This window comes from Phocoena phocoena, chromosome 10 (assembly GCF_963924675.1).
Source record: "Phocoena phocoena chromosome 10, mPhoPho1.1, whole genome shotgun sequence".
In the NCBI taxonomy this organism is placed as follows: domain Eukaryota; kingdom Metazoa; phylum Chordata; class Mammalia; order Artiodactyla; family Phocoenidae; genus Phocoena; species Phocoena phocoena.
Window position 1 is genome coordinate 38,419,444 of NC_089228.1, and position 15,418 is coordinate 38,434,861.

The 15,418-nt window shown below is 44.6% G+C and overlaps 1 protein-coding gene and 1 non-coding gene across 2 annotated transcripts in view; one reads left to right on the forward strand and one right to left on the reverse strand.

Annotated features, from left to right (window-relative positions):
- Positions 1 to 1,741: 1,741 nt before the first annotated feature.
- Positions 1,742 to 15,418, forward strand: part of IP6K1 (inositol hexakisphosphate kinase 1) — a 67,363-nt gene continuing 53,686 nt past the window's right edge. Inside the window, exon 1 of the mRNA XM_065885006.1 lies at positions 1,742 to 1,960. The gene's annotated coding sequence lies outside the window, so the exon portion shown is untranslated. The remainder of the gene's footprint in view (positions 1,961 to 15,418) is intronic.
- TRNAL-CAA (transfer RNA leucine (anticodon CAA)) lies at positions 9,026 to 9,097 on the reverse strand. The gene has a single exon. It is a non-coding gene; the product is annotated as a tRNA-Leu (tRNA).

Sequence of the window (15,418 nt, forward strand, 5' to 3'; positions counted from 1 at the left end):
TCTGAAATGTAAGAAGCTGTTATCCTTGCCAGTGACTGAGGGGGACTGAGGGGGCCTCCAGTTGGCCTGTCCCCTCAGAGGACACCTGCTCTGGCAGATGGGAAGGGCCCAAGAGCTTCCTTTTCCCACTGAAAGGAGGGCATTGTTCGTTTGAGAGCCCCACCAACTTCCAGGGCAGTTTGCCAACTGTATGTGGAGGTTTTCTTGAAAAGGATCTGGAACTTTTGCATTGAGGTGAGGGTTGGTGCAGACTTGAGCACCCTGTGGCATGGGTGGCCATGGAGGGATTGAGAGTAGCCCCCTTTTGAGCAGGTGTTCCCATTTCCTCCTGATGTGTTTCTTCTAGTTCCAGGGCCCTCTGTCCTCCCTGTGCTGAGCTGAGCTGCTGCACATGGCCGGGTGGCCTACAGTAGCCTGCAGGAGGGTAGGTTCTGTTGGGTGCAGTGCTAGCTCACTCCCAATACCCAGCCTGGCATCAGGTCTCAGGTTACTGCCAGCTCTCCCTGAGGACCTGCTGTCTTGGTGGAGGCTACCTTTACTTTGGTGTCCCCAGGTTCTCTCAATCTTCTCTCCTCTGTCAGGTCTGTGGACTTGAACCATCTTAGGGTACCAGAGAACCTCCCTTACTGAGCCAGTTATGGTACCCCAGGTGGAGGAAGAAGCTGAGTGCCTTCTGTGGGAAAAATATGCTTCACGGTGCTTCCAATAAAGTGAGGGTGTTAGAGCTGGCCTCAGGGCCAGCAACTTGACAGCAGGCCCTTGCAGGCCCTTACTGAAAGGGGTTGCAGGTGGATTTTTTCTGAGCACTTTACCCTGCTCTAAGGGCTTATTAAATCCTCATCTCTGAGGAGCTTGATTTTTATCCTCATTCCGCAGGTGGGGCAACCAAGCCTCAATAGTCACAAAACTAGCTAGTCCAGGCACTTGATGTGGGTCAGGCTGTGCGACTGCATCAGATGCCAAGCCCAGGGCTAGGTTCTCTGCACGGGGGGTAACGGTCTTCCCAAGACTCATAGTTGGCCTCGGGGGAAGATCATGACAATCCAGGGCAAAAGATATTACAAGAACTCAAGACGAGATGCTCTAGGGTAGGAAGAAAGAGTGCCCGCTGTGTGCCAGGGCTTGTGCTGGGGACTGAATTGGGGACTGAACTCCAGGCAGAAGGACAAATGTGGGCAACAGGCCAGGGACTGCTGGGGCAGCACAAAAGGCTGATGAAGGGCAAACCTAGGGAAGCCGCTGGGAAGAGGGCATTATACACTGGAGCTGGTAAGAGGAGGCACGAAACCCGGTGCTTACATTTCCAGAGGTGGTGTAACCTTGGCCCGGCCTCCCCCTCTGAGCCTCATCTTCCTCACTAGGGAGGGACAAGTCTTGCCTTCTAGGGTGAGTGATAAAAAAAAAAAAGGGATGTAGCACACAGCAAACATTCCCTGAGCATGCGTGGAAGAAGACGCTGCCGGCTGCGCACGGGGGCCGCGTACTAAGAGATGCCAAGGGTGCTACGGACTCGGAGTACCCCGTGAAAGCTCTACCGCCAGCAACTCCGGGAACGGCGCGCATGCGCCAACCCGTGCCGTCACAGTCACGTGCTGAGGCGTTCGGCACGGGCCGCGAGAGGCAGGGTCTGATTGACAAGCTGGCCTACCTGTCAGCGGGAGGAACTCCCCTGGGCGTCGGGCAAAGAGGTTGTTGATTGGGGATATTCTGAGCCGGGGGCGGGTTCTTTGCCGTCCAGGTTACTATGACGCCCGGCCCCCGCCCCCTCGGCTGGCCGCCATCTTGTTGTTGATCCGTACCTAGTGGGCAGCGCCGGGAGGTGGTCCGAGCGGCCGGTGTGGGGCCGCTGTTGCGGGGCTCAGCCACCTGCGCTGCCTGCCAGGGGGCGGGTCGAAATCTGGAGGCCCGGGGGGCCCAGCTCCCGTGGGGAGCCGTGGGCGCCCGCTGCCCGGGCCGGCCGGTGAGTGACAGGAGCCGGGCCGAAAGACCGGCCTGACGCCGCGGGGCGGGCGGCGGCGGCGGGCGCGGGGTTGGAGCTGGCGCGCGCAGGGAAGGGGTATCGGCTGAGCGTCGCTCGATCGTCCTGACGGGCCGCCCGTGAAGCCTCCTAGTTGCTGGTGCCGAGGTCGGAGGACGGCCTCGGGGTGGAGGTCCGAGAGTCCCGCTCCCGAGGTGTAGCGGGAAACTAGTTTCTGTGACTACAGCTCTGGGCTCCGCTGACCCGCAGCGCTGAAACGTGTCCAGTGCCAGCTTGATGCTCTCCGGGGTCTTGTGTTGTTCCCAGGTGAGAAACACACGTACCATTTTCTTAGATGTCGCTCCTGCGACTGACTTTCAGACCGCTTGAGACTAAGACTAGACGAAACAGTCGAAAGCCCCCGCGAGCCAGGCAGGCCAGTGTGACGGCCCTGTGATTGTGACAGGGCGAAGGCCCTCTGCCCGGCGCCTGCCTTCTGTGCTTCTCGGAGCTTACCGTTTGCTTCTTCCTGAAGGGCCTGGTTAAATGTTCATGATGCCCGAATTTTATTTTGGGACAGAATTTCTTTGGTTCTGGACCACCACTCTTTGGAGTTGTGGTAAGGCTCTTTTGCCTCTGGGAGAAAGTGAATATTATGGTGGTGAGTTGATTGATTTTATCTCCTAAAGAGATAATCTGGCAAGTGTAATAAGGAGACAAAGGAAATGTGGGAGTGTGTTAGAATCAGAAAAAGAAATGAAACTTCTTTTTGTCTCGTGAATGCCAAATTAACTTTTAATAGAGTAAATGTATCTTGCGCAATGAAAACAGACCGCCAGCCCCCGCTTCTTGTGAGGGTAGGAGGATTAGAGACGCTGGGCAAGGTGTGCAGGTCTAGGGAGTTCTGAGTGCTCCAAAACACATTTCTCTTTCCCTGTGGTCCTTTGGCTTCTCAGCATGGGCTCCTGTATATGGTCTTACAGCAAGCTTGCCTGAGACGACTAAGAAGTCAAGCAACAATACTTTGTGGGTTTGTGTCAGGATCTTGTCGCCTCAGAATGTGTTATTTTGAAGGAAACTAGCTGTTTGGTCAGGAGATCTTTTTGGAGAAGATGCTGAAACCAGAGGCAGCTGGTGGCCTCTTGCTGTTTCCCTTACTTGTGAGGAGAGAGAAGTTGAGTGAGTAGTTTTTAGATATTTCATTACCCTCCCTTGGGCCATTTTTTGAATGTTGAATGAGTTTTGATTTTGGTGAGACTAGTTCCTTGGGCAGTTCTTTACAAGAAAGGAGGGAGATATGAAAATATTAGGAACTTCTCAAAATGGCCTCAATCTAACTTCCCCCCAACCCTCCCCCCCATTAACACTTCCTTTAGAAAGTTAAGGCTGCCACAGGGTTAAATTCTCGCTGTTTTCTTTCTCTTTCCTTTTTTTTTGACGTTGACCATTTTTAAAGTCTTTATTGAATTTGTTATAATATTGCTTCTGTTTTCTGTTCTGGTTTTTTGGCTGTGAGGCATGTGGGATCTTAGCTCCCCAACCTGGGGTGGAACCCACACCCCCTGCATTGGGAGGCGAAGTCTTAACTACTGCACTGCCAGGGAAGTCCCCAGATTCTTGCTGTTTTCTATTAAAACAACCCTAAGTTAGGCTCTTAACATATTTTGGGTATCTGACCTCTTAGAGATATAGAGACAGATCCACTCAGTCAACTTCACTACACTAACTTTTGCATGCAATTTTAGGGAGGTCAGGGGGTCCATTAAAGTCCATTCGTAGTCTAACCCTGTGTTAGAACTGCTGTCCCAAGGAAATTATAGAATATCCAAGAACTTTATTGCCTTTGTTTAATGCTTTTACTGCCTCATGAATACTTATATGAGTATTGGATGATGCTTGCTTGATTCGGTGTATGTTATTACTCAGAGATAGTTAATAGCAGTACTTCTGTGCTGGGCATTTTTAAGTGCAGATGAGTAGGGATGTTAGAATAGTGGCCCTTCCATCTACTTTAACTTTGTATTTACATAATTCACCTGTAAATGTCAACACTTTTAACTATTATGAGCAACAGACATAATTCACAACTATGGAGATCCTACACCGAAGTCAAACTGCTGCAGACTTATGGGATGAGATCTGATGTCCTAATGTGGCATTTAAGGTGCTGCTGCCCAGCTGGCCCCAACCCACCTCTTCAGGGTTTGTCCTAACCCCACTAACCAAATGGTTTGGTAAACATTCCATACATGATATTTACTTACACAGATCCTTTTACCAGCTAATCCATTGGCTTTTGCCCCTCTTTGCCTTCAGTGTCACTTCTCTTTTCTCCAGAGTCCAGCTCACATCCCTCCTACCTCCTTTATGAAACACTCCCGAAACATTCCAGTTCTTGGGAATACTCCACTCCCTCTGAACTGCAGTAGTATCATTGCCCTTATTAAAAAACCAAACACGCAAACAAAAAAACACAGTATATACTCTTTTGAGAATAATTGTTTTCTCTGATTAGATCTAACCCCTTTCCTATAGAGATTGTGTTTTTGTGTCTTGTACCTGCATGTAGTAGATGAGGACTAAACGTTTAACAAAAATGTGTTAAATTTGTCTGAGTTAGAACACCCTCTAATTAAATAGGGAAATGGAGGGAATGGGCAAGTAAAATGAGAATTTGGCCATGGATCTCCACCTCCTACGCTGCCTGGAGTGCTTGCACTCTAGCACCTTATGGAGGTCCATTCCTCATTCTGCAGGAGGCAGCAGAACTTGCTCAAAGTGCATGACTGAAGCCTGAGAACAGAAAGCAATTCTGCATCTCAGAAGGGGCTATGCGACTCAACCCGCTTCCTGGCTAAGATGCCACTTTTTTTTTTTTTTTTTTTTTTTTTTGGTGGTACGCGGGCCTCTCACTGTTGGGGCCCCTCCCTTGCAGAGCACAGGCTCTGGAGGCGCAGGCTCAGCGGCCATGGCTCACGGGCCCAGCCGCTCCGCGGCATGTGGGATCCTCCCAGACCGGGGCACGAACCCGTGTCCCCTGCATCAGCAGGCAGACTCTCAACCACTGCGCCACCAGGGAAGCCCGGCTCTCAATCTTTAACTTAAAAGGTTAACGCTGGTTTAGCTTCTTAATGAGATTATAGTATGGATGCAGATCATTTTTCAAAGTTCTCTAGAGGTACTAGTTTGAGAACGATTGGTATAAAACTATGATTCGAGCCACAGATTTCTGAACATTGCCCGTAGAATAAGCCTGGTCGTGTTGATATCAAGGTTGTTTGGTTTAGGCGTCCAGGGATTGCATCTGTTTTTAGGCCCAGGGAGGGCACAGCTCATGAGTGTGATACGTCTTCGGAGGAGACTAGCATTCGGATTGTTATTTCTATGGGTAAGACTATTCGGTTGTCCACTTCTAGTAGTCGTAGCTCTCCTGGTTTTAGGTCTGATGTTGGGATTATGTAAGAGTCGAAACTTAGGTCTTCATAGTCGGTGTATTCGTAGCTTCAGTATCATTGGTGGCCTATTGTTTTTACAGTGAGAGAAGGGTTATTAATTTTCATCTATTATGTAGAGGATTCGTAGGGAGGGTAAGGCAATTAGAATTAAAATGATGGCTGGAAGGATAGTTCAAACCGTCTCTACCTCTTTGGCGTCTATTGTACTGGTATGTGTTAGTTTGGTTGTAAGTATTAGGGTGATGATATAGAGGACTAGGGAGCTAATTAGGAAAACAATTATTAATGTATGATCATGGAAGTGTAGGAGTTCTTCTATAATGGGTGATGTTGCATCTTGGAAGCCTAGTTGAAAGGGATATGCCATGGAGATATACAGGATTTTCACTTGTGACTTAACTTTGACAAAGTTATGTAAGGTTTTACTAATATCTCATTTATAAAGAAAGACATAGTGGTTATGGTGTTGGCTTGAAACCGATTAGAGAGGGTTCGATTCCTTCCTTTCTTGATCATTTTGGGTTGACGTATGCTGGTTCTTCAAATGTGTGATATGGTGGAGGACACCCATTTAGTCACTCAGGGTTTGTGGAGGTGAGGTCTACTGTTAATACTTCTCCTTTGGATGTAAACGCTTCTCAGATAATGAAAATTATTAGTATAACTGCTGTTAGTGAGATGAAAGAGCCTATTGATGAGATAGTGTTTCATGTTGTGTAGGCGTCTGGCTAGTCGGAATATCGTTGAGGTATGCCGGATAAGCCTAAGAAATGTTATGGGAAGAATGTTAGGTTTACACCTACGAATATAATTATAAAGTGGATTTTTGCTCATGTTGAGTTAAGTGTGTATCCCGATAATAGTGGGAATCAGTGGACAAATCCTCCTATGATGGTGAAGACAGCTCCTGTTGAAAGTACGTAGTGAAAGTGGGCGACTACGTAGTATATCATGAAGAACAATGTCTAGTGATGAATTAGCTAGAATGATGCCAGTTAGGCCACCTACTGTGAAGAGGAAAATAAAACCTAAGGCTCATATTAGAGCGGGGGATCATTTAATATTCCCTCTGTGAAGTGTTGCTAATCAACTAAAGACTTTTACTCTTGTGGGGATAGCAGTGATTATAGTGGCTGATGTAAAATATGCCCATGTGTCAACATCTATACCAACTGTGAATATATGATGAACCCATATGATAAAGCCTAAGAACCCGATAGAAATTATGGCTCAGACTATTCCCATATACCCGAAAAGTTCTTTTTTTCCCGAGTAGTAGGTTACAATGTGTGAAATTATTCCGAAGCCAGGAAGGATTAGAATATATACTTCGGGGTGACCAAAGAAAAATTGATGTTGATACAGGATTGGGTCTCCCCCTCCTGCAGGATCAAAGAAGATTGTGTTTAGGTTCTGGTCAGTTAATAGTATGGTAATTCCAGCTGCTAAGACGGGTAGTGACAATAGGAGTAATACTGCTGTGACTAGGACTGATCATACGAAGATCAGTATATTATGAGCGTCTGGGTTGGTAAACGATGTATTTACATTAAGGGCTAGCTGGCAGTAAATTAGGGAAGCAGGGTGTAAGGACAGTGGTGAGTGGTGGGGACTTCGGTGATCTAGCGACCACAGGCGCTATTGGAAAAGGGGCACTGTTTCTTAGTTTTAGCCAGTTGTTGTGTTACCAGATCTTGTGATTTGGGGTTTTTTTTTTTTTAAGGAAAACCAGAAATCTGGATTTTCATGTGAAATTTCCTGATTGTAAAGTTTGGTGATGAATTAAAATTTGAGCCACTCCAGTGATCAGAGAAAACCCTTTGCAGACCAGAAATGGTGAAAAATTTGAATTGCCTGGTATACATTCCCAGCTGAGGTGGAATCAGGTGACACGCGGCCGTCTTGTTTCAGCTGTAGTACATATTTCCCTTGATTTCTAGTGAAAGTAGAGTGCTTTCAGATGGAAGTAGAGTGCTCCTATGAAACCTTTCATGAGCCAAACGGCTTAAAGTGAAGAAGCAATTACCTTAGGACACATCTTCTAGTTGTGGCATGCGAACTCTTAGTTGCAGCATGCATGTGGGATCTAGTGCTCTGACCAGGGATCGAACCCGGGCCCCCTGCATTGGGAGCACAGAGTCTTAACCACTACACCACCAGGGAAGTCCCCAGTTTACTGTATTTTTTATAGTTTGTTGGGAGAGAGAATTAATATGTAGTATTCCTCTTGCTTGATTGGAATCTTTATTCCCTGGTCTTCATGTTTTTCTTTTGAATAACTAAGTGGATAAGAGAAGGAATTTCTTTTTTAATAGACCTATGAGACAAGTAGTAGTACATTCACTTTACATTTGACGAAATGAAGAGAGAATAATGTTTAGGCCACACAGCCAGGGAGTATCAGTGCTCAGACAGTGCCCATGCCTTGTCATGATAAATAGGCTCTGCTTCAGTGTTCGTTTAAGTACACATTTTTTTTTTTGCCCCTCAAATGATTAGATTTCCCTGTTAAATTTTTGTCTTCTTTTAAAGTAACTTTTATTGAAGCATAAAATATATATAAAGTACACAAAATTACATGATTTTTTACACCTGTATATACCTAACAACCACCCAGATAAAAAATTAGAACATTTGAATAATTTGGCTCTTGGGGGACTTCCCTTGCGGTCCAGTGGTTAAGACTCTGTGCTTTTACTGCAGGGGGCATGAGTTCAATCACTGGTTGGGGCCCTAAGATCCCTCATGCTGCACAGCGTGGCCCAAAAAAACAAAACAAAAAAACAAAATAAAAGAGCAAAAACAAAACAAAAAAATTGGCTTTTAAAAAAATAGATTTTGGGACTTCCCTGGTGGCACAGTGGTTAAGAATCCGCCTGCCAGTGCAGGGGACATGGGTTCGATTCCTGGTCTGGAAAGATCCCACATGCCTCAGAGCAACTAAGCCCATGTGCCACAACTACTGAGCCTGCACTCTAGAGCCCGTGAGCCACAACTACTGAGCCCGTGCGCCTAGAGCCCGTGCTCTGCAACAAGACAAGCCACCTCAATGAGAAGCCTGCACACCGCAACCAAGAGTAGCCCCGGCTCGCCTCAACTAGAGAAAGCCTGTGCACAGCAATGAAGACCCAATGCGGCCAAAACTTAAATAAATAAATAAAAATTGTTTAAAAAGATAAAAAATAGATTTTGTTTTTTAGAGCAGTTTTAGGTTCATAGCATAATTGAGTGGAGAGTTCCCATATACCCCGAGGCCCCACTCATACATATCAACATTCCACACCAGAGTGGTACATTTGCTACAGTTGATGAACGTACATTGACACATCATTATCACTCAAAGTCTGTAGTTTATGTACCTTTTATGGGTTTTTACAAATGTATAACGACATATATCTACCATTATAGTATCATACAGAATAGTTCCACTGTCCTAAAAAAAATCTCTGTTCTTCTGTTCATCCCTTCCTCTCCGTCAGCCTCTGGCAATCACTAATCTTTTTTTTTTTTTTTAATATTTTATTTATTTATTTGGCTGTGCTGGGTCTTAGTTGCTGCACGCGGGATCTTCGTTGCGGCATGTGAACTCTTAGTTGCGGCACGTGGGATCTAGTTCCCTGACCAGGGATTGAACCTGGGCCCCTGCATTTTGAGCACAGAGACTTAGCCACTGGACTACCAGGGAAGTCCCACTAATCTTTTTACTGTTCCTTTTCTAAAATGTCATGTAGTTGGAGTCATACAGTATGTAGCCTTTTTAGATTGGCTTCTTTTACTTAGTAATGTACATTTAAGATTTCTCAATGTCCTTACAGAGCTTTGATAGCTCATTTCTTGTTAGTGCTGAATAATCCATTGTGTGGGTGTACCACCATTTATTTATCCGTTCACCAGTTGAAGGCCATCTTGGTTACTTCTAAGTTTTGACAATTATGAGTAAAGCTACTATATAATTTGTTTTTTATACAAAATAGATCTTGATGTTTGTTTTTCTAGAGTGAAATGCTTGTTCCGTCCTCCTCTCCTTGGCCGTGCTGCGTGGCTTGTGGGATCTTAGTTCCCCAACCAGAGATCGAACCCGGACCCTCGGCAGTGAAAGTATGGAGTCCTAACCACTGGACGGCCAGGGAATTCCCTCGCTTGCTCTTTTTAAAGAAGAGTAACATGCATTTCATATTTGTTGTGAGCTTAGATGGATGTTTAGATTCATAACCTATTATAAAGTGGGCCAAATAAAGCTTTCCTTTTCCTACTTTAGCTTTCATCTGATTACCTTCTGTGTGCTTTATTGTCCTCATCTTTTATTTTTTTAAATATCAGTTTTTAAAAAATATTTTATTTTCCTTATTTTTTTTTTTGGCTGCATCGGTTCTTCGCTGCGGCACACGGGATCTTTGTTGAGGCATGCGGGATCTTTTCGTTACGGTGTGCATCTGCTCGGGTTTCTCTCGAGTTGAGGCACATGGGCTTCTCTCTAGTGGTGTGCAGGTTTTCCCTCTCGTTGAGGTGCGCAATCTCAATAGTTGTGGCATGCGGGCTTAGTTGCCTGACCAGGGGTTGAACGTGCGTCCCCCGCGTTGGAAGGTGGACTCTTTACCACTGGACCACCAAGGAAGTCCCTAGTTTCCTCATCTTTTAAATGTGGACAACTTTTCCTTTCCTCCTCAACAGCTGTGCACCCTGGCCTGCTACCTGGGAAATTGGGCTTTAGGTAGGTAAGCATTTTACTTGGGAAACTATAATCTGTGCTGTGAGCAAACCTTATTGCTGTATGTGGTCCTTATTGAAATACTGGCCCTGTGGGAGGGCGAAGGATCTTGGAACTGTTTGTAAAACTTACTGAGGGTAAAAATCCTTATCTGAAGGTGATGAAAGCAAATCAAAACCAACTTTCCTTTAAGAATTTTATCTTTTCAAGTATAAGACTGTAGTTAGGGTCATACCCCCTGAACAAAGCAGGTCGATTTTCTAGTCCTCGTACAACCTGAGATTAAGGTAAAATCCTTTGTTAGAAAAAAGTTCAGATAATTGGTTCCGATATTCTTCATTTGACTGATAAGCCCTAAAAGCTGTGCAGAGGACTTTGTTTCTCCTTTGGGCTCATCTTGGAGCCTTTTGATAACTGTACCGTTTGCTCCCTGTATCCAGTCTGACTGCTGGGTCTGCTGAAGACTATGTGAGTGGCTTTGGTATACTGACAGCATTGCTTGGCTGTACTTTCTTCCCAAGTCAATTTTTTTGTTTTTATGTATTATTATTACTTCAGTTTTCCCTATTAAAATATTCAAATTTTGGACTTCTCTGGTGGCTCAGTGGTTAAGAATCCACCTGCCAATGCAGGGGACATGGGTTCGGTCCCTGGTCTGGGAAGATCTCACACGCCGCAGTGCAACTTAGCCTGTGCGCCACAACTACGGAGCCTGCGCTCTAGAGCCCACATGCCGCAACTACTGAGCCCACGCACCACAACTGCTGAGCCCGCGTTCTGCAGCTACTGAAGCCCTCATTCCTAGAGCCCGTGCTCTGCAACAAGAGAAGCCACCGCAATGAGAAGCCTGCGCACTGCAACGAAGAGTAGCCCCCACTCGCCACAACTAGAGAAAGCCTGCGTGGAGCAATGAAGACCCAACACGCCCCCCCCCCACAAAAAAATTCAAATTTTGTTTTAACAGATGTTGTTAATGGAGCCCCACAGAGGCCTTGCATCTGAACTATAGCATTGTCTTGGTAGCTGAACTGGTGATGCCAATATGGTTTCTCCTCTGCCAGGATAGAGAGTGGGGGAAGGTGGGAGACCTCATTTCTTTTGAGTTGGCTTATAAATTAGTTTTATAATGCAAATAGCAACTGCTACTGGATTTAGATGTTGTGGTTTTTTCTCTTACATATTGCCTAAGGGTACAATTTCAGCCGCTCTTCTCAAAGTTTTCTCCTGACCATGGACATTGATGCTGGTTGTCAGCACTCAGCGTATTTCCTGGGAGATTTGAAACCCTCCAAGATTATATTATCACCCAAACATTGGAGCTATAATGTGAAGGTTTCCAGATACCATGCTTTCTTCAGGTGGGATGGTTTCAGAGTCTTAGACATTATTTTAGAGTGTGGGGACTTTGGCAATGTTGTGTTCAGTTTCTAGGTGATATCTAAAGTTGTAGAGAAAATATGTGATATTCTTAAGGGCAAGCCTGGTTCTGAAACTTTTGGTGTCCCCACTATTTAGTTTCTCTTCCTCACATTCTGTGGCCTTGCTTCCTTGTAGTGTGAAAAAGGCACAGGAGTGTTGTCTCTAGTGTCTGAAAGGTTTGGGGTCCCCACATCATTTTGTTAAGGCAGTAAACTTTTTTAAAAAAATTTTAAAATAAATTTATTTATTATTTTTGGCTGTGTTGGGTCTTCGTTGCTGCACGGGAGCTTTCTCTAGTTGCGGCGAGCAGGGGCTACTCTTCGTTGCAGTGCGTGGGCTTCTCATGGCAGTGGCTTCTCTTGTTGCGGAGCACAGGCTCTAGGCGCGTGGGCTTCACTAGTTGTGGCGCGTGGGCTCAGTAGTTGTGGCTCGCAGGCTCAGTAGTTGTGGCACACGGGCTTAGTTGCTCTGTGGCACGGCACGTGGGATCTTCCTGGACCAGGGATCGAACCCGTGTCCCCTACATTGACAGGCGGATTCTTAACCACTGCGCCACCAGGGAAACCCAATGCAGTAAACTTTCTGGGCAAATGAACCTCCCTGTGTACTTATTGCCTAGAGTACTAATCTCACTCAATCCTGTTCAGGAGTGGTGCCTGCCTCCCCAGACTAGATTGAAAAGATCCATCTTGGAGCTCTTCTTGGAACCAGGTGAGGAAGGTGAATGCTTGTATTTCAAGTATTAGTTGTGGAGCCTTACTTAGACAAGTCATCTGATTTCTCTGCTACTTTGCTTGTAATATTGGATTGACAATACCTAATCTCTTTACCTTATGGTGTTGATCAGATAAAGGGGAAGCTTGTCAAATGGTTAACCTATAGCTTGTTTTATTTTTCTAATTTTATTTTTAAAAATTTATGTATTTGGCTGTGTCGGGTCTTAGTTGTGGCATGCGGGATCTTTCGTTGTGTGTGGGCTGTCTAGTTAACGGCACGCAGGCTCAGTAGTTGCAGTGCACGGGCTTAGTTGCCCTGCGGCATGGGGGATCTTGGTTTCCCGACCAGGGATTGAACCCACCTCCCCTGCATTGGAAGGCGGATTCTTAACCACTGGACCACCAGGGAAGTCCCTATCATACTCTTTTTTTTTTTTTTTTTGCGGTACGCGGGCCTCTCACTGTTGTGGCCTCTCCTGTTGCGGAGCACAGGCTCTGGACGCGCAGGCTCAGCGGCCATGGCTCATGGGCCTAACCACTCCGCGGCATGTGGGATCTTCCCAGACCGGGGCACGAACCTGTGTCCCCTGCGTTGGCAGGCGGACTCTCAACCACTGCGCCACCAGGGAAGCCCCATACTCTTTTAAAATTGCTTATTTGCCTCTCCTCTCTACCTGCTCTCCATCCTCACTTTCAGTTTTCTGAGGGCAGGAACTGTGTTTGTCTTATTACTACAGTATTCTACAGGGTCTCATTCATTTTGGGTACTCAGCATATATTTGATTATATACTTTAAAAAGGTGTTTTTGCAGATATTTTAATGGTTCACGACTGATTTGGAGACTTTATAATTACGACTTAGACACAAACTTGATTTGGTGAAAAGTGTTCTGAAACTTATAAAGACTGCTCAACTGGAGGATATTGTGTGGGTCAGGGCCAAGTAGAACACTAGATTTTTCAGGCCAGCACAGGGCATGCCTAGGCTGTTTTGGTTTTCGATATTCTGCATGAAAAATAAAATTATTTTTTTAGCATAGAAAGTAAAATGAATGATAAGTTTCTTCCATATTTTGGAAGGTGTATTATAAAATATGTGGTTGTGTTAGCTATTTCATGAGTGTCTCCAAAGAAAATGCTGCCTTTAGCTTCAGGGAGCCGAATATTAAGCTTGAGTAACTTCATGAAGCAGAGTGTACCAGGTAGAGCTCCTTAGGCCCTTAAACATGTTAACTTCACTGTTTACAATGTTGTATTACTTTTCATTGGTAGATTGTGAATAAAGCAGAAGACAACTTCTCTGACTTTTTTCATCATACATTAGTTAGGCCTGTTCTGAAATTTCATACAAGTGGAGTAATATCCTGTGTACTCTTGTGTAGGGCTTCTTTCATGCAGTGTACTGTTGAGGGATTTATCCATGCTATTGCCTGTATCATTGGTTCATTCCTTTTTATTGCTGTGAAGTATTTCATCGCATGAACATTCCAGTTTGTTGATCTATTCCCCTTTTGATGGACATCTGGTCTGCTTCCAGGGTTTGCCTTATAAGTAAAGCTTCTGTGAACATTTTTGTACAAGTGGTTTTGGAGAACATATACATTCATTTCTCTTGAGGGGAAGTAAATTGCTGGATCATAGGGTAGATGTATGTCTTGTTTTATAGGAAACATTAACACCTTTTTCAAAATGGTTGTACCATTTTACATTCCGACCAAGAATGTATGAGTTGTGATTGTTCCACATCCTCAGCAACATTTAGCGTGTTGTCAGTGTTTTGAATTTTAGCCATTTTTGTGAAAGTATTGTGATATCTCGTTGTGGTTTTAACTTGCAGTTACCTGATTACTAATGATGTTGAGCACTGGTGTCTCTACTTAATGGTCATTTGTATATTTCCTTTGTGAAGTACAATACTTGTTCAGATTTTCAGCCCATTTAAAAAAAATGGAACTGTTAACTTCCATCTATTATTGTGTTTTAGGAGCGCTTTTTATATTTTGAATACCAGTCGGATGTATGTTTGTGAAAATTTTCTGCCAGTGCATGGTGGCTTGCCTATTTATTTCTTGTAAGTATATTTTGAAGATGAGAAGTTTTCAGTTTTGTTGAAGTCTGATTTATCAATATTTTCTTTTATGGCTATTGCTTTCTGTGCCCTTGCCTATCTCTAAGTGCAGGAGATTTTGCCTGTGTTTTCACCTAGAAGTTTTACAGTTTTAGCTTTTACATTCAGGTCTATGATCCTCCTTGAATTAATTTTTGTGTATTGTGTAAGATTGAGGTTGAGGTTCAAACTCCCTCCCCACCCTCCACCAGTATGGATATCTTGTCCCAGTACCAGCACCATTTGCTGAAAAGACTCGTGTATTTGTTATCTATTCAATTACTCCAAAATTTAGCAGTTTAAAACAGCAAACATTTATTACTTCAGTCTCTGAGGCTCAGAAATTGAAGAGGGGCTTAGCGGGGTGATTCTGGCTCATAGTCTCTCATGAAGTTGCTGTTAGGATGTCTTCTGGGGCTGCCAGTGATAGAGGTTTGCCTGAGGCTGGAGGATCTGCTTCCAAGATGACTTACTTGGCTTTTGGCAGCAGTCCTCAGTTCCTTGATATGTGGGCTCTCTGAGTACCCTCCTGGTATGCAGTTGTGTCCTCCAGAGTGAATGATCCAAAACAGTAAGGAAGAAGCTTCTTATCTAGTCACATACTGTCACTTCTGCCATATTCTGTTTATTAGAATGAAGTCATTAAGTCCATCCCATACTCAGGGAGAGGCGAGAGGAGGGCTCTGCCTTTTGGGGGAAGGAATGTTGAAAAATTTGATGTAGTTTAAAATCACCACAACTTTCTCTGCTCCTCTGTTTGCTTTAGTACTTTTGTCAAAAATTAATTGACTGTATAGGTATGGGCCTATTTCTGGGGTCACTGTTTTGTTCCTTTAATCTGTTTATTTATCTATATGCCAGTACCCCACTGCTGTAGCTTTATAGTGAGTCTTGAAGTCAGGTAGTATAAGTTGTCAAACTTTATTCTTTATCAAGATTGATTTGGATATTTTAGGTTCTTTGTATTTCCATATATACTTTAGAATTAATTTGTCAATTTCTGTGAAAAAATCTGACATTGTGGTTGGGATTTCATTGAATCTATAGATTCATTTT